The 18,630-nt window shown below is 39.6% G+C and overlaps 1 protein-coding gene across 1 annotated transcript in view; it reads left to right on the top strand.

Moving 5' to 3' along the window:
* Positions 1–18,630, top strand: part of SGCD (sarcoglycan delta) — a 1,039,631-nt gene that overhangs the window by 418,257 nt on the left and 602,744 nt on the right. The gene's annotated exons all lie outside the window — the stretch shown is intronic.

The raw sequence follows: 18,630 nt of genomic DNA, 5'->3' as shown, positions 1-18,630 counted from the left end.
CCTCAGAAGAAGAGAGCTGTAGAGAAAGGCTGTCTTAAAGATGATCTAAGTGGTCATGAACAGAATGTTGGTAGAAATGTGGATGCTGAAAGACCAGTTTGATGAGGTCATAGAGGGTCATGAGGAATATCTTATTGGAAACAGAAGAAAAGGCCATCCTTCTTACACAGTGGCAAAGAACTGGCCGACATGTTTCCATATCATATTACTTTGTGGAAGGCAAAATTTAAGAACTATGAACTAGGAAATTTAGTGGAGAATATCTCTAGGCAGAGTGTTTAGGGTGCTGCATGGCTTCTCTCAACTGCTTACATAGTAAAATATGAGAATAGAAAAAATGAGTTAAAGACAGAATTTATAATCAAATAGGAAGCAGAACATAAAAATCTGGAAAACTCTCAGCCTAGTAAAATAAAGATAAAAAAGCATGTGTTCAGGAGAGAAAACCAAGGGTGTGCCTGGCTAAGTGACCCTTTGATAAGAAGATTAGTATGGATAGAAGTTAGCCCCATGCTATTCATAAAAGAGAATAAAAGAATGACTTGGAAGGCATTTCACCTATCTTTGAGGCTGCCACTTCCATTACAGACCTAGAGTGCCAGGGCCCTGGGGCAGAACAGTTTTAAAGGAGGGGACCAGGAAGCTGTGGGATCTTGAAGCTTGCTGCCCAGGGTTGCCTCAAGTCTCTGCTTCCTGAATTCTAGCACACTGCTATTTGACCACCCTAGTTGTGACTCCACTCCAGAAGGTATAAACCAAAAATCTTGGTGGTGTTCATGTGGTGCCAGTTCTGCAGGATTACAGAGTACATGTGCGTGAAGGCTTGGCTACCTCTACCTAAATTTCAAAGGATGCCTGGGAGAGTCTCAGGACCCAGGCAGAGAATTGCCACAGGGGTGGGAAGGCAAGAGGGTCCTTGCTAGGACAGTGCCTAACAACCACAGAGACTGGGTCACCACAGAGAATCCCAGCTAGGAAAATGTCTAGTAGAGCCATGGGAGCAAGGTCACCCCAAGACCCCAGAACTATGGCACCAAAGTGTGATTTTCCAGCCTGGGAGAGCTGCAGGCACCTGACCTCTGCATGTGAGAACTGATAAGTGGGCTGCTCACAGCAAAGCCTGGGCTCAGGGCCTTGAAGGGCCAACCCTTGCCCTAGTGGAGAGCAGGACATAGGGTCAAAGATTATCCTCAAGCCTCAAGATTTATTGTTTATCTCACTGGGTAAAAAGACAAATCTGGTAGATCAATGCAGTGGTTTTTCCTCTTATTATAAAGACCCCCAGAGATACAAGATAAATGGGGGAGGGTGTTGATTATCAAAGAAACCTTAAAATATTATTTATGCTGAAGGAAGAGAAGTGATTGAATTTACATATCTAGAGCCAAGTGAAGTAAATGGGAAGGAACCCATTTCTATATCCCTGTTTCATTGTCTTCAATTTTCAAAACTCTAAGTAAAAAGGATTTCTTAAGTCATTTTGTAACAGGGAGAGAAGAATACCTCATATGCAAGGAAATAATCTTCAAACTAGTATCAAACATTTTATCAGCAATACTCAAGGCAGCAAGCAGTGGAGCAGTTCCCTTCATTTTCTGAGGAAAAAACTATTTTCAGCCTGATATGGTTTGGATCTGTCTTCACCCAAACGTCATGTGGAATTGTAATCCCCAATGTTGGAGGTGGGGCCTGGTGGGAGATGATTGAATCATGGGAGCAGTTTCTCATGGTTTAGCTGCCTCTCCTTGTTATCATGATAGTGAGTGAGTTCCCCTGAGATCATATTGTTTAAAAGTGTGTAGCACTTCCCTGCCTTCCTCCTACTCTGGTCATGTGAAATGCTGGCTCCCCCTTTGCTTTCTGCCATACTTGGAAGTTTCCTGGGGCCTCCCCAGAAGCAGAAGTCACTATACTTCCAGTACAGCCTGCAAACTGTGAGCCAATTAAACCTCTTTTCTTTATAAATTAACCAGTCTCAGGTATCTCTTTATAGCAATGTGAGAACAGACTAATACAGAAAATTGGTTTTGAGAAGCGGGGCATTGCTATAAAAGCATCTGAAAATGTAGCAGCTTTGGAACTAGGTAATGGGCAGGAGTTGGAACAATTTGGAGGGCTCAGAAAAAGACAGGAAGAGGAGGGAACATTTGGAACATCCTAGAGGCTTGTTAAATTCTTGTGACCAAAATGCCGATAGTGATATGGACATTGAAGTCCAGGCTGAGGAGGTCTCAGACAGAAATGAGGAACTTTTGGAAACCAGAGAAAAGGTCACTTTTGCTATGCATTAGGAAAGAGGTTGGCTGCATTGTGCCCTTTTCCTTGGGATCTGTGGAACTTTGAATTGGAGAGTGGTGATTTAGGGTATCTGGTGGATGAAATTTCTAAGTAGCAAAACATTCAAGATTTGGCCTGGTTGCTTCTAACAGCCTATGTTCATACACATGAGCAAATAAATGACCTGAAACTGGAACTTAAATTTAAAAGGGAAGCAGAGTGTAAAAGTTTGGAAAATTTGCAGCCTGACCCTGTAGTAGAAAAGTCAATTTTTAGGAGAGGAATTGAAATAGGCTGCAGAAATTTGCATAACTGAAAGGAAGGCAAATGCTGATAGCCAAGACAATGGGGAAGCGGACTGGAAGGCATTTAAGAAACCTTTGAAGAAGCCCCTCCCATCACAGGCCCAGAGGCCTAGGAGGGAAGAATGATTCTATGGGCCAGTCCTAAGGCCCCATTTCCCCTGAGTGGCCTCAGGCCACTGCTTTTTGCCTCCTAGCTCCTCCTATTCCAGCCTTGGCTCCAGCCAGGTACAGCTCAGGCTTCTGCTTCAGAGGGTGCGAACTGTAAGCCTTGGTGGTTTCCACATGTTGTTAAGCCTGTGAGTGCACTGAATGCAAGTATTAAGGCTTGGGAGCCTTTGCCAAGATTTCAGAGGATGTATGGAAAAGCCTGGATATCCAGGCAGAAACCTGCTGCAGGGATAGAGCCTTCACAGAGAACCTCTACTAGGGCAGTGCAGAGGAGAAATGTGAGGTTGGATCCCCCATAGAGAGTCCCCACTGGAGCACTGCCTAATGGAGCTGTGAGAGGAGGGCCACCACCCTGCAGCCCCCAGAATGGTTGATTCACCAGCAGCTTTCACCATGTTTCTGGAAAAGCCACAGGCACTCAATGCCAGTCCATGAGAGCAGCTACAGGGGCTGATCCCTGCAAATCTACAGGGGCATGGCTGACCAAGGCTTTGAGAGCTCATCCCTTGGACCAGCATGCCCTGGATGTGGGACAAGGAATAACAGAGGATCATTTTGGAGCTTTAAGTTTTAATGACTGCTAGGTTTTGGACTCGCATAAGGCCTGTAGCCTTGTTCTTTTGGCCAATTTCTTCCTTTTGGAATGGGAGTATTTACCCAATGCCTATACCTTCATTGTATCTTAGAAGTAACTAGTTTTTGATTTTACAGGCTCATAGGCAGAAGGAATTAACTAGCCTTATGTCAGATGAGACTTTTGACTTTAGAGTTAATGCTAGAATGAGATAAGACTTTGGTGAACTGTTGGGAAGGCATGATTGTATTTTGATATGTCAGAATGATATAAGATTTGGGAGGGCCCAGGGACAGAATGATGTGGTTTGAATCTGTGTGCTCACCCAAATCTCATGTGGAATTGTAATCCCCAGTGTTGGAGGCGGGGCCTGATGGGAGGTAATTGAGTCATGGGGGTGGATCCTTCATGAATGATTTAGCACCATCACCTTGGTACTGTTATTGTGATAGTGAGTGAGTTCTCATGAGATCTGGTTGTTGAAAAGTGTGTAGCACCTCCCTTCTCTTTCTCTTCCTCCTGCTCCAGCCATGTGAAGTTCTGGCTCCCCCTTCACCTTCTGTCATGATTGTAAGTTTGCTGAGGCCTCCGCAGGAGCTGAGCTCATGCTGCCATGCTTTCTGTACAGCCTACAGAACCATGAGCCAATTAAACCTCTTTTCTTTGTAAACTATCCAGTCTCAGATATTTCTTTATAGCAGTGTGAGAACAAACTAAGATAAAGCCAAACGCAAAGGGAGGTCAAAACAAGGGCATTTTAAAGCATCAAGATTTTTAGACCCTATATATCCTTTTTGAATCTATTCTTTGAAATTAAGAATGAATTTTATGAAAGAATTGTTTTAATAAATTAAGAAACAGTGAGACTAATGAAAGCCTCCCAAAAAAGTTGAAGATAATTATTAGCAGTTCTAGTAAGTATTTGGTTAAAAGTATAGAGTCCAAAAACTTCAAGAAGGATACACTCAAGAAGAAAAATGAAGCATTTACTACCAATGAAGGATTTTTTCACATGAACAAAGTGAAGTGAAAAAGCATGTGTGTGTTCCCTAAAGAGAAGAAAGACAATTGTAAACCACAGAATGAACAACACAAACTATATAAGGAAATCATGTTTCAAATAAAAAGCATTAGAAAATAACAAACTGTGCCATAAATTTGAGCAACAGATATAGCTTTAAAAAAGGGGGGGATTTGAGACCGGGCATGGTGGCTCGTGCCTGTAATCCCAGCACTTTGGGAGGCCAAGGCGGGTGGATTACAAGGTCAGGAGATTGAGACCATCCTGACTAACACAGAGAAACCCTGTCTCTACTAAAAATACAAAAACTTAGCTGGGCGTGGTAGCAGATACCAGTAATCCCAGCTACTCAGGAGGCTGAGGCAGAGAATGGCGTGAACCCAGCAGGTGGAGCTTACAGTGAGCCGAGATAGCACCATTGCACTCCAACCTGGGCGGCAGAGCCAGACTCCATCTTAAAAAAAGAAAAAAAAAAGAAAAGGATTTGACTTTTTTGGTTTAGAGGTTATAACATTGCATTCAAAGATAAATAAACATCATCTTAGCATACTACCTGGTTCTCCAATGAATAATTCATATTGTAATAATAAACTGGTTTTCAACTTTAGAATTAACCTATAAAGAAAACTCACAGTCACATTAACCGAATGTTACAAAGCTTGACAATGGAAGCAAACACACTTGATGGTAGATGGTGTCAAGGGAATAAGAGGTGAAGGAAAGGTGGAGATATGACTACTTTAACAAAATGAGAAGATTTTTCCTCTGAGATTAATGAAACAAGACGAAGGTTTAGATACATTACTTAAAATTACAACTTTAACTTTGGTTGTAATTTTACGTATAATTTTAACCATCGAAGAACAAAGTTTGAAAGGGAATTGGATTTTGCAAATAAGCTAACTTCTTATACTTTACAGAGGTAGTGAATCGACAATATCCTAAAAAGGTCAACGATGAGAGTAATATAAGACTAAAGATAAGAGTTAGTGAGCTAACCACTAGAGAGTTAAAGTACAGAGCCAGCTAATTTAGTTAATTGTTTCTGGGAAGACCAGGTAGGGAGGGAAGGTGGGGAAATGAACTGTTTTATTTTAACTTATTAGTTTATTATTTCTCCATTTATATGTGTTATTTTGGGGAAAATGTTTAAAATAAGGAATATATGACTTCCTTTTTTTTTTTTGAGACGGAGTCTCGCTCTGTCACCCAGGCTGGAGTGCAGTGGTCAGATCTCAGCTCACTGCAAGCTCTGCCTCCCGGGTTCACGCCATTCTCCTGCCTCAGCCTCCGGAGTAGCTGGGACCACAGGCGCCTGCCACCTCGCCCAGCTAGTTTTCTGTATTTTTTTTAGTAGAGACGGGGTTTCACCGTGTTAGCCAGGATGGTCTCGATCTCCTGACCTCGTGATCCGCCCATCTCGGCCTCCCAAAGTGCTGGGATTACAGGCTTGAGCCACCGCGCCTGGCCCATGACTTCTTGATAGACTCGTATTCATCCTTAAAGATGTACTTTGCCAAAGTATAATACTCAGAAAGTAAAAACATGAGTCTCCTTCAAATATATAATGAATGTATGGCAAAGGCTTTATTCAGCTCATTAATTAATGAAAATAATAGGAAGATGGTAAAACTGGGTCAAAGAATGTTTAAAGGAACAACATTATGTCCACCACAAAAGGCATTTTGAAATAAATTTTAATTAGAATAAAATGAGTTAGTCCTATAGGGTAATAGTACTATAACCTTGCAGTTATCTTTTAAGTAAGGTGTATAGGTCTTATGTTAACAAGTAAATTCTCTCATGAACTAGTAAATAACAATGTCAAACACTGAATTCTTGTGGAGTTAAATAATCTTAGTGTGAGCCTGTGAAGCAATGTCCAAGCCTAACATGGAAAGGATACATTTTATTCTCTTGATTACCAGTTTTACATAAGTGTCATTTCTAAAAGAGCTCAAAGTCTTAGGAGGCTTTCCCCCACTCTCTGACCATCTGGTTTTCCCTGGCTGTTTGCATTTCCATGTCATATGTCTATTACAGCAATCACCACATTTTTAATTTTTTTTATTGTTTCTTGCTGCATACTCCCTGACTAGAAAGCGAGATTTCTGTGTCCAGGGCTGGTATGTAGTAAATTGTCAGGATGTTTGTTGAATTAATGATTAAACTTTCAAATGTTATCAGCTATCTTTATAATGCAGAGACAAGAAATTAGAGATGAGAATGCAGGAAGAGAAAAATGAGTAAATAAATAGAATTCTGAGAAAAACTTAAATCTGCTACAAAATCTAGTGATATGGCAATTTGCAAGTTGTCCAATAAATAACTGGGAGAAATTCTACTGTCTTTTAATACAGTGACATTCAGATGTTAAAGGAAGCAGAACTCACATAGAACGACTGCCAGGTTAAATGACTTATTGAAGCCTCATCTCTTTCTTAGATCTTTGGTAAACCTTTCATCTTAATGCCAAATGTACTCCTGAATGAAATAAAAAGGAAGAGATTAAGGAGGAAGCCTCCTTCTGTTTATTTCATACCTGGGGCTAGAAAAGCTAAGAAATGGTGCCACTTGAACTTTGCTAAAGGCTATAATCATAAACCTTTGTTTTTCTGCTGCTAGAACTACCCTTCCGCCAGTAAGTGATGTGGTGAGCCAAGTGATGTAGTGAAAAAAGAATGTGTGTCTTCCTTGAAGATGAGAAAACAAAGACAAATGTAAACCACGTAATGAACAACAAAAACTCTATAAGGAAATCATGTTTCAAATAAAAAATATAACAAAATATGCCATGATTTTGAGCAATAGATATATTGCCCAAATGTATCAGCAGACTATATGAAAACACAGCACCTGGAAACTGGGGTACCTTTGGACTTGTCTTGTTTCAAAGACTGCTTGGAGTGCCTGTCCAGCCTCATGAATCTAAAAATTTCTCTCCAAGAGAAAAAGTTGAGTGGTCCTGGCAGCTGTTTGGCATCTATTTATTTTATCTCTCTTGCTAACATATGGAAGTCTTCCCCCAACCCCCATTCCAATCAAAGGTTTCTATTTGAAGCTGCTTAAAATTGACTCCTGTTGATGTAACTGATTTATGGTCTTTCTTTTTTTTTTTTAATTTTTAATTTTTGTGGGTATGTTCCTGAACAGAATGAGGTCCAGCTGCTTGTTCTTGCCATCCAATAATGAGATACAGACAGACTGGGAAAGAAGGGAGTTTATTTCCGCATCTGGTTACAAGGAGAAGGCTGGAGTAACTCACCAGACCAACTCAAAGTTACAAGTTTTTTTTCTAGTGCTCATATACATGTTAAGCTTCATGCCTAAGTGCAGAAGTGCACCTATAAGCAGGAGGGTTTCATTCAATCTGTATCTAATCTTTAGGGTCCAGGGTCTGGAAAGTTTTCTCTAAAGCCTTGGAAAGTTTCTTAATCTAAAGTGGGCCCTGGTACAAGGTATATGTGTAAGAGTGCTTTTATTATTCAATCAGACTTTAGGGTCTAAGAAAGCAGTTCTGAATGGGTTTGTTTTCATATTCCAGCCCTTGTACTCAGGCACCAGTTTCTCCAGTTTTTTAATGTTTAACTTATACATTCATCAGAATTTTAATAGAGAGTTAGTGGAAACTGACTGTTCTGGTTGCTAATGGCAACCTGGCCTGTCACAGGTACATAGTAGGTATATATCTGTGGAGTACATGAGATGTTTTGATACAGGCATGCAATGTGTAAAATCACATGATGTAAAATGGGGTACCTATTCTCCCAAGCATTTATCCTTTGCATTACAAACAGTCCAATTGTATGCTTTGTTATTTTTAAATGTAGAATTAAATTATTACTGACTATAGTCAACCTGTTGTGCTATCAAATATTGACTCTTATTCATTCTTTCTAACAATCTGATTTATGGTTTTTCAATAGTATACTCTGATAAGCAGACTGAATCACGTTTTGGATGTTATTCTTCAGATGCTTATTTTCATCATCCCTGAACTAATACTTTCAGCTTATCTCAGGATAGCAGAGCCTGTGATCTCTTCCTTGTCTCTTGGTTCTCAGTAAAGGGCAGCCCTAGGGATGGGCTTCTCACCTCTTCAGCCCTTGAAGAATAGACTCTTTTATACTTACTTATCTTGAGATAGATCAATAGATGGTTCTCAGCTAGAGGTCACTTACCATAGTTTCTATAAGGGCTAGCTAGTGAAGGGGCCATGGGAGGTGGGACCTTGAGAGCTGGTGGGGTGATGTGGGGAGGGTCGTGAGGCATGCCCTACCTGAAGGAGGCTGGCATGGCCTCCTTGTGTACTTAAGTTAGCCTATGGTTTGCTAGGCTATCATTTGTGAGATGCTGAAGGTACACATTTGTATATGGAATCATCTATTTCTTAAAATGGTCTGTGGGCTAACGGAAATGTGTTTTCAGGCTTCATTCACATGGGGACCAGTTTACAACTGAGACTTGGCCTTGAAAACCAGTGCCCTTTTAGCCTCCTAATTGGTCTCCCTGCAGTCATCCTTGTTCTCTCCTCTGTTCTCCACCCTGCGGCTAGAGTGGTCTTTTAAAAATGCAGACCTATTGGCATCTCTTCTCTGTCTAAAACACTCCAGAAGTGTGCTGTTAGAGTTAGGGTAAAGGCCACAGGCTTTCTTATTCTTTAGGTATGTCTTCAGGGCTCCCTGCACCCGCCACCACTCTCTCAGTTCTGTCTACTCTTTTTGCAGCTCCTTTTGGTTCCTCTAAAAAACCACGCCAGCAACTAAAGCCTTTGTCGATGCTTACTAGTCCACCCACTTGGCATGTTTCTCAACCCTCCTACCCACATTATTTAGCAAAGTTTTAAATGCCTTTCAAGGCTCAGCTTATGTTTTAACAGACCTTCATTAACCCCCTACACTAGGCTGCTTCCATCTCCTTTGTATTTGGTCGACGTGCCCTAATTCTCCCATGTTGTACTGCCATCAAACCTTGAATTCCAATTATCTGCTTAACAGTTGTCTTTCCTACTGGACTGTGGTATTCCTTAATGGCTAGAAGGATGTTGAGTTTGTTTGATGGTGTAGCTTCTGTACCTGGTACAGTGTCATGCATGCAGTATAGAGCTTTATAAATATGCACTGATTTGACATTGAATTAACATTTTCTGTGATAAGCGTGGAATGTTGTAAGGACACAGGATTTCATAAGGGGATAAGCTGTGGCTTCCCTGCAGTGATCTTTAGACTGTGTTTTCTCTAAGACTCTTAAAATCCATTCTTGTGAAAGAAGAGGCAGTTCTACGCAGTGACTTGCTTTCTGTTATAATGAACTTGTTTTGCTTTCTGAAAGATAGCTTACTAATTGATCACTATTTTTCCTCAAAGCTGCTCAGTGGTCTTTATATTTATTCTGTGACATAAAAAAGAGCTAGAAGGACTTTCAGAATGTTAAGTATGTAGTCATGTGGCCTGAAAGTTAAAAACATCTGTACTTCAAAGGCTCTTAAGATGACTGAAAGAAGAAAATCTGACTTCAGTAGATAAGCATAAAAACGGTAAAAAAAAAAAATAAAGCATTTCGTCACTCTGAATTTAGATTAAGAATAGAGAGGAGCTTATACCATTCAGTAACACAATAATATAAATCTAGATACATCGGGGGAGCCAATGGAGATAGATGGTATATAGAAGTGGGGTCAGAGAGAGAAGCTGAGGAACAGACACAAGAAATTCCTGCTTTCTCCTCTTTCCTATCTTCATTCTTTACATGAAGACCTAGAAAGGAAGAGACAAATTTTCCTGTATCTATGGCAGTCACCTCCAAGGATGTCACTACTAAAAGCAATAGTCAGGCCTTTGTTTTTGGATGTGTGACACAACTGTGGATAGATACCATCTCTTAGTTCTTATTTCATAACCTGTGTAAAATGTAATGGAGCTCACCTCTGCCCAAAACAATTGCAGAGTGTGTACATTGAGGTAGTAGATTCCTTATTTTCTTTAGAAATGTGTACTGCTCTTATTTACTGCCCTTTTATTCCTTATATTAAATTTATACTTAGAGTGCAGAATTTACAAACCAGATGAAAGTGTCTCCAAATGCCATAAGGCATTGGCTCACTTCTATTAATTACTTCCTGGAAGAAAAATCATGCTTAGAGTAAAAGGACATCAACTTATCTGAGCACCAAGTTGCTGCCTAGGTTCCCTTCCAGGATATTGACTCGGGGGACTTGATTGTGAAGAAATGTTTACTAACAAAACTGGAAGCCAATGTAGAATACACTCTAATTTTTGCAGGAAGGAGTTTCCAGTCTCTTTTTCAAGGATTCCTTTAAGATACAGCTGGACCAAAAGTATGTCTACATGTTTACATCATTTCTTCTTCCTCCTCTTCTTCTTCCTCTCCTCCTCCTCCTCCTCCCCCTCCTCCTCCTCCTCCTCCCCCTCCTCCTCCTCCTCCTCCTCCTCCTCCTCCTCCTCCTCCTCCTCCTCCTCCTCCTCCTCCTCCTCCTCCTCCTCCTCCTCCTCCTCCTCCTCCTCCTCCTCCTCCTCCTCCTCCTCCTCCTTCTTCTTCTTCTTCTTCTTCTTCTTCTTCTTCTTCTTCTTCTTCTTCTTCTTCTTCTTCTTCTTCTGTGTGTGTGGTCTGGAAAGATTCCCCTTTCCATAGTCTCCAAGGAGGACCCTCTAGTCTTTCCAGATTTGTTCTGTTTGGATTTTGTGATTCATAAACAGAAGAGAAGGGAAAAGAGAAAACAAGAGTGAGGATCATGAGCTAGAGCCAAAGATGTTTCTCTTGAAGCCATTGAATATGTTGCTTGTATTGAGGTGTTGATTTATACATGGCAAGTACAAGGGAGATGCTTTTTTGAAAATGGTCTTTAAAAAACCAGAACTGAGGTTATTAGTTTATCCCCTTTATAATGTTGAATAATTTTAAGTTTAAAAAAAAAAAAAACAAATACAAACTTGAGTTCACTTAATATTACATTTGCTGGTTAACCTTTTTCTTTGATTACACTTTCCTTGATTAGTTTTTTTGACTAAGACATTGACCTTACTAAAAACTCCTTTATGTGTCTTTATAGTCCTGACTATTTTAAATATTGTTTACTGAAGACCTCGTGGGTCAGAGGGTGAACTAAAGAGGAGGTGAATTAAATGCGCATGATAGTCCCTTCACATAAGTCCTGATTGTATACACAAGTCATTTAAATCACATATCTAGTACAGTAGCCAGTGGCCATATGTGGCAATTAAACTCTTGAAATGCATATACCAAGTCCAAATTGAGATGTGCTCTAAGTGTAAAATACACATAAGATTTTCAAGACTTAGTATAAAAATATAGGATATCTCTATTCATTTTAACAACTTTATTGACATATAAATCATATATTGTATACTTCACCCATTTGTAATACATTTTCAGTGTTGACTACCTGTTGAAATGGTAGTATTTCTTATACACTGGGTTACAGAATATTGAAACTTCACCTTTTTACATTTTAATCTGACTACTAGAAAGTTTAAAAAATGTGACTCACATTATATTTCCATTGGATAGCACTTACTTAGATAATGGCTTGTGAGTATATAACTTCTTGAAGAAAATGCAACCAAAGTATCCTTTGACCAATCAAAAAATCCTAACTTTTCAAAGTTAGGATTCTGTGAGTCTGCTTCTTTTCTTCTTCTATTCACCAAAAATGCATCAGATGACATCTCTCTCCCTCTGAGTAAGTTAGAAAATGAGCTTGGTAGGTTTAGCTTAGCAAAAGTAGGGGAAGAAAAATAGTATAATCTCTATTTTTCAAAGACTAAATCACACTTGACATAAGCTCATGTCAACATGTCAGCTAATTTCTCTTAGGTGATCATAGCTAACTTGCTGTGTTGTCTTGTTTAAATGTTTCAAACTAGGTTCTGGTAGCACTCTTTGAATATACCTTTCTATTCTATGAATTGAATGTTCCAAACCTGTCACAGAGCCATAGATAAGTAAATTTGCAAAGGAACTTTCATAATCAAGTGAGTAAAAAATGTTGCTTTTTTTCTTCCTGGGAAAAACAGGACTTTGGTTCTCTTAATGGACTGTATACAGAAATTCAGGCTGTGATGAGGTTTTTAATGTGGGCCTTAGTTTTAAATAATGCTTTAAAAACTACATTTGCATTTTCTTTTGTTATCTCCATGAAGGAAAGTAATTAGAAATCAGATCTTCAAGAAAATAAGTAAACATCACTGCATTCTTTAACAATGTGAACTCTCCTGAAATCCTGCTCTTTAAGGGATCAAATTTTGTATTTCCTTATGTTTCATGGGTCCTTTACGTTGAATAGACTTGAGAGCAGCCTCGTGGACTACCTTGGTCTTATTTTGGCTGACAGTCTAATTAGAAATATACCAAAAGGTAAGATGCATTTAATTATGCCTCCATTAGTATCCTCTCCTTGGGTGATTTTGTAGCCACTCATTTAGAAATAGTGTTTGTCAGATCTGGGGGAAGACTCTAGGGTGATAGTTCTTGATGACCAATTGCGGACCCACTGTGACTGACAAAAAAATAAATTCATTTCAAAAATAAATATATTCAAAATTATAATGTACCTTTACCAGCTTTTTATCATGATGAATGAATGTTATCAATCAGTAATAATAATGGTAATAGCCCTTACTGAGCATTTACTATGTGCTGCACTTAGTGCTTTATTTGTGACTTTTCTTTGAGTATCATAAGAACCATGAGAAAGATTATTAATTATCTTCATGTGAGAAACAGAGGCTGAGAGGTTAAGTAAATGGATCGTTTGTATATAGCTAAGGCTGGCTGGCTCTTAAACTGTGCTTGACCACTCAACCTTATGCCTCTCAACAGATAACTGATAGAAGTATTTTTTTCAGCAAGTCATTTTTTTCTACTTTAAAGGGACTTTTGTTTCAAGAGAGCTGAAAATCACTGCCCTGCAACATGCTGCTCCTTGTCCTGTTCCCTGACTTTTTTTTTTTTTTTTTTTTGAGACGGAGTTTCGCTCTGTCGCCCAGGCTGGAGTGCAGTGGCCGGATCTCAGCTCACTGCAAGCTCCGCCTCCCAGGTTTACGCCATTCTCCTGCCTCAGCCTCCCGAGTAGCTGGGACTACAGGCGCCCGCCACCTCGCCCGGCTAGTTTTTTGTATTTTTTAGTAGAGACGGGGTTTCACCGTGTTAGCCAGGATGGTCTCGATCTCCTGACCTCGTGATCCGCCCGTCTCGGCCTCCCAAAGTGCTGGGATTACAGGCTTGAGCCACCGTGCCTGGCCTCCCTGACTTTTTACTGGATCTGGACATAGCTTGGTTCTTCTTTTCATAAAGTGATGAGAAACCCAGTGTCTACAGGGATGAGGCAGGGAATGTTAATGAGTAAAATAGGTCAGGTTTGCATTTTAAGCATGCAAGAAAGGTTTGCAACATCGTACAACAATGAGAACATGAAACAATAACAATCATAGAATAATCTATTTTTCTGAAGCCTGCTGCTCTCTGAGACCAGACTTTTCTTCTCTTTATTCCCACTTTTGTTAGAAATGTAGTCACCAAAGTATTTCTCTATGAAAAATTTATCTATCTATCTATCTGGAACAAGTTTAAATGGTCATGGATGTTAGACTTTTTGCCAGAGATACAATAAGGACTGGTGGGGTCTAGGGTAGCTTAGAGATTATGTTTCTTCTAAAAAAAGGCAGCCTATTAGCTCTCAAATATTGTGAGTGGTGCCGTGTTGCCAGACCTTTAGTGTTTTATAGGGGAATCTGAAAAATTGGCTTTTTATACGAAATATTTCAGTTTTCTAATGTTGACTTAAATGTTGTATAAACACTGTGGAGGCCAAACAAATTTATGTTTTCAACCTAGTTATCTCTTGAGCCTCCAGGTCACAACCTTTCTTTTTAGTGGGGAAGAAACACCAACACCAAATTATGGAAAGCAAGACAAACCTAGTAATGTCGTGGGCTAGAAAAAAAAAGAAGCACGCAGGATTTACTCTGGATAATGTCTGCAGTGTCCGGCATGACGGCTTCGCAGCTGCTCTGTGTCAGTGGGCGTCTGATAGAGCCAAGTAGCCCTCCTTCTTCACAGACTCACTTGTGCTCCTTGCCAGTGACTGGGAGAGTTGAGGTGTCAGTGGGCTTCCTGCCAAGGCTAGTTTCTCATTAACTTTAACCTGATGAACATTTCAGGATGCGGGAGCCTGGCAGCCTTGCTGCACAGGCAGCACACCTCTGAGATAAGAGGAAACAGAAGGTTGCAGATACTGTTTTTGCTTCGTGTGGCAGGAGAGTCTTCCAAGAAGCTATCAAAAAATCAATTGACCTGCCAAATCCCACCTGATGGGCCAAACGTGCATTGATCTTTTCTACATTTACCAGCGTATTTCTTTTTCTTTCTAGCTCCTTCCATTTACTTTTAACTATTCCACTTTCACCAAGTGAGAATCATAAGGCTCCCAGAATGGCAGATTTTAGAAGAGGTCTTAAAGATGTTGTAATGCAACCCCTTCATGTTACAAATATGTGAACCAAAGCCAAGAGAAGAGAGAGCATTGCAAAGAGTACTCTGTAAGTTAGTCAGACTAGAACTAAGGCTTCCTTAGTCAATGTTAATTTCTCATATTCCCAAATCTTGCTGTTGAGCAGCATCCCATGAAGAATATTAAAACACAGCTGTGGCCAGGTGTGGTGGCTCACACCTGTAATCCCAGCATTTTGGGAAGCTGAGGCAGGCGGATTGCTTTAGGTCAGGAGTTTGAGATCAGCCTGGCCAACATGGCAAAACCCCATTTCTACTAAAAATGTAAAAATTAGCAGGGTGTGGTGGCATGTGCCAGTAGTCCTAGCTACTTAGGAGACTGAGGCAGGAGAATCACTTGAGCTCGGGAGACAGAGGTTGTAGTGAGCTGAGATCGCGCCACTGCACTCCAGACTGGGTGACAGAGCAAGACTCTGTCTCAAGAAAAATACCAAAAACGCACATACGCAGCTATACAGAACACCCCAAACCTATCGAATTAGAAATTCCAGGAGTGGAGACTAGGAATGTATATTTTTTTCAGGTCCCTGTGTCATTTTAAGGTCTTTTAATGGGCTGATGTTGGAAATCACTCACTTCTTCTTGGGATTCTGCACTCAAATATGTCACAATTGAATTCTAGTGCAGGTGTTCTTAGTAAGAACTCTTGATTTTCACATTCGGTTTAACGCAGAGTGGTTTACTGTTGCCTTCTGAGACAAATCCAAGAAAGTAGAAACTGTCATACATTGCATAGAAATGGCTTATTGTCATGCATCTCTGATCCTTGACAAATTTTAGTTAAAGCATGCTCAAAGATTTATTGCATTTGAGGTTCTTAATGCTTATATGAACAAAATTCTCAGGTTTTCTCTGTAAAGCAAGGAGATATATCACACTTGTTAAAGACAGGATTCTGATGATATGCTTAACTTTAGTCACTGAGATCTTTAATATCTTCTCTGGACATGAACGAATAGCTGTGGTCACCATAGTAAAAGTAATTAAAACAGTGAATACAATTTACTAAGTCCTGACTCTATGACAGAACTGGACTCAGTTCTTTCTTATATATTATCTCATTTAGTCTTCACATGCACTGTGGGCATGAGTATTACTTTCACTGTTTTTCAAATGAGAAAACTAACTCTCAAACTATAAAATGCACTCTAGGAAGTGTAGTTAGGACTAAACAGAGCCAGGTGTTGGACCCCAAAGCTAGTGCCCAGCCTGTTGCTTAGGTCTAATGGGTGACTGTCCATCAACATTCTTTAGAAAACCCATTAATCCCACCTGCTCAAAACCTCCATCCCTCACTATTCCCTTATCTTCACTTTGCCATAAACTCTACAAAGGCCTAGAAATGTAGTGTTAAATCAAGGAGGGAAAATATTTTTCTGCTAAGTAGACAATCAGCAATATAAATTGTTTGCTGTAGCATATAAACAAGAGATTTTCTCCATTCTGGTTATCTTCTCTCATTATTGGGGAAAAGCATTATCGTGTAGCTCTGTTCATGAACACACACATACCTTTGATAATTTGTGCTACAACCCAGTGGATTTTAGAAATGTAACTTTTTATTAAGGATATATTAAAAGTAACTATAATTGGTACAGTAGTAAAGTGGTTTGTTTGAATAGGGTTCTTTGTTTAACTTATCATTGATAGGAAATACAGTATAATCACAGTTTTTTATTTCAATTTTGTGATTTTTAAAATAATGTGACAAAAATATTAAAATAATGTGACAAAAATATTAGCTTCTTAATTTATATCCAAATTTTGAAATGGTATATTAAAATATTAGCTTCTTAATGTATGCTCAAATGTTAAAACTATGTGAGTCACTCAAATTAATATTCTTCAAGAAGTACATAATATCAAAGTTGGTGATTCAAATGAACAGGGAACTGTGTATTTGGTTTTTTGATTTTTTTTTTTTTTTTTTTTTTTTTGCATCGTGATAAGGTTTAGCCCTTAGGTTCCCACTGGTGGAAAGGACTGCATTGACTGCTGGATGTTTAGAAACTAAAGCTACTGATCATGACTGAATCACACTGTGGTCCACTATTTCCACATCTGTAGGATAAGGGTTCTGAATTTTACTGGATGCTCTCTGAGAATCCTCTTTTCTCTAAACTTCTGTGAGTTCCCACCAATCCTAGACACTCCTTAGCTTCGCCCACTTTGAGAAAGAGTAATTTTTTTCTGTGGAGTCAAATCAGCCAGAAAAAAAAATTTCTCTTATTTTTCCATTTTTCCAGTTAAGAAACTGAGGGCCTACTCAAGTTGAGAATGTGGGAAGAGTTTAAAGCAATCCTGGAGAGGGCTGTGCTCTGGGTTCTGAAACAGCTGAGGGAGCTACAGCCACTTCTAGTCCTAAAGGAGAGAGGGGAGGGAACAAAAAGAGTAAGTGACCTGACCCCACTCATCACCTTCTCTCCAGTCTGCTTATGTTCCACATTAACCACGCCCAACCAGGGATGTTGAGGACCAGAGAGCCCATTAATGCAGTCCTTACAGACTAGGCGTCCAGGGTACCCAGCATGATAGAGAAGGCAAGAGTCAATGTGGAGGAGCAAATGGAAGATAGTCATTACTATCTGTTTGCTCAATTGTTTTTGAATTTATTTAGCAGGCACTTAGAATTAGGTAGCAGGAAAAGATTTTATGTACCTAGACTTGGAGCATTCAAAAAAATCACACAGCATACTAGCATGATAGAAAGGACTAGAATTGAGACCTCCTAGCTTTGACTGCAAATCTCAGTCTGTACTATAAAAGCTGTCATTTAACTTCTCATCATTAAAAAAAAATACTTAGATATGAGTGATACACTTTTTCTCTTTAACCATCTTTGAAGGCAGAAGACTTCTCATCATGGTTTTGAGAAGCAGCATGCTATGTTTGAAAAATAATGAGATTTGGAGTTTCCATTTCATTCCTCAACTTTTATTAGCATATGTGACCAGCACTCCAAGCCTTATTTCCACCATTATAGGAATGGTAATATCTGTCTTGGCCATTTTGCAAGATTATTTGGAAGGTCAAATGAAATAACCAAAGAGCCTTAAAAAATGTCTGGTGCTGGCCGGGCACGGTGGCTGAAGCCTGTAATCCCAGCACTTTGGGAGGCTGAGGCGGGCGGATCACGAGGTCAGGAGATCGAGACCATCCTGGCTAACACGGTGAAACCCCGTCTCTACTAATAATACAAAAAACTAGCCGGGCGAGGTGGCGGTGCCTGTAGTCCCAGCTACTAGGGAGGCTGAGGCAGGAGAATTGCGTGAACCCGGGAGGCGGAGCTTGCAGTGAGCTGAGATCCGGCCATTGCACTCCAGCCTGGGTGACAGAGCGAGACTCCGTCTCAAAAAAAAAAAAAAAAAAAAAAAAATGTCTAGTGCTATGCGTGCAAAAATGTGTGTCTGTAATTCATCAGAATATAGTCATAAGTAAAAGCTATAAACTTCCTTAAAGAACAAAAATATGTAGGTTTTACTTCATGTTCTGAATATTTACTGAGTAATTGGAATAATTTCAACTTTAAAGATATGATTATTAATTTTCAATTATCTATTCTTTGAAATTAGAGTCAAGCAAATGAAAAAAATCTAGCATCTGAAAATTTGAGTCTCAGCCAGCATATTTATTATCTTTCTCCGAAACACTCATAAAAAAAAAAAACAAACCAAAACAAAACAAAACCCTATCATACCTTTGGCTTCAGAAGAGGCTGTATTTTTTTTCAGATTGTA

This window comes from Rhinopithecus roxellana, chromosome 3 (genome assembly GCF_007565055.1).
Source record: "Rhinopithecus roxellana isolate Shanxi Qingling chromosome 3, ASM756505v1, whole genome shotgun sequence".
Lineage (NCBI taxonomy): Eukaryota > Metazoa > Chordata > Mammalia > Primates > Cercopithecidae > Rhinopithecus > Rhinopithecus roxellana.
The sequence above is the reverse complement of the archived record's forward strand: the minus strand, read 5'-3'. Positions and strand labels throughout refer to the sequence as shown.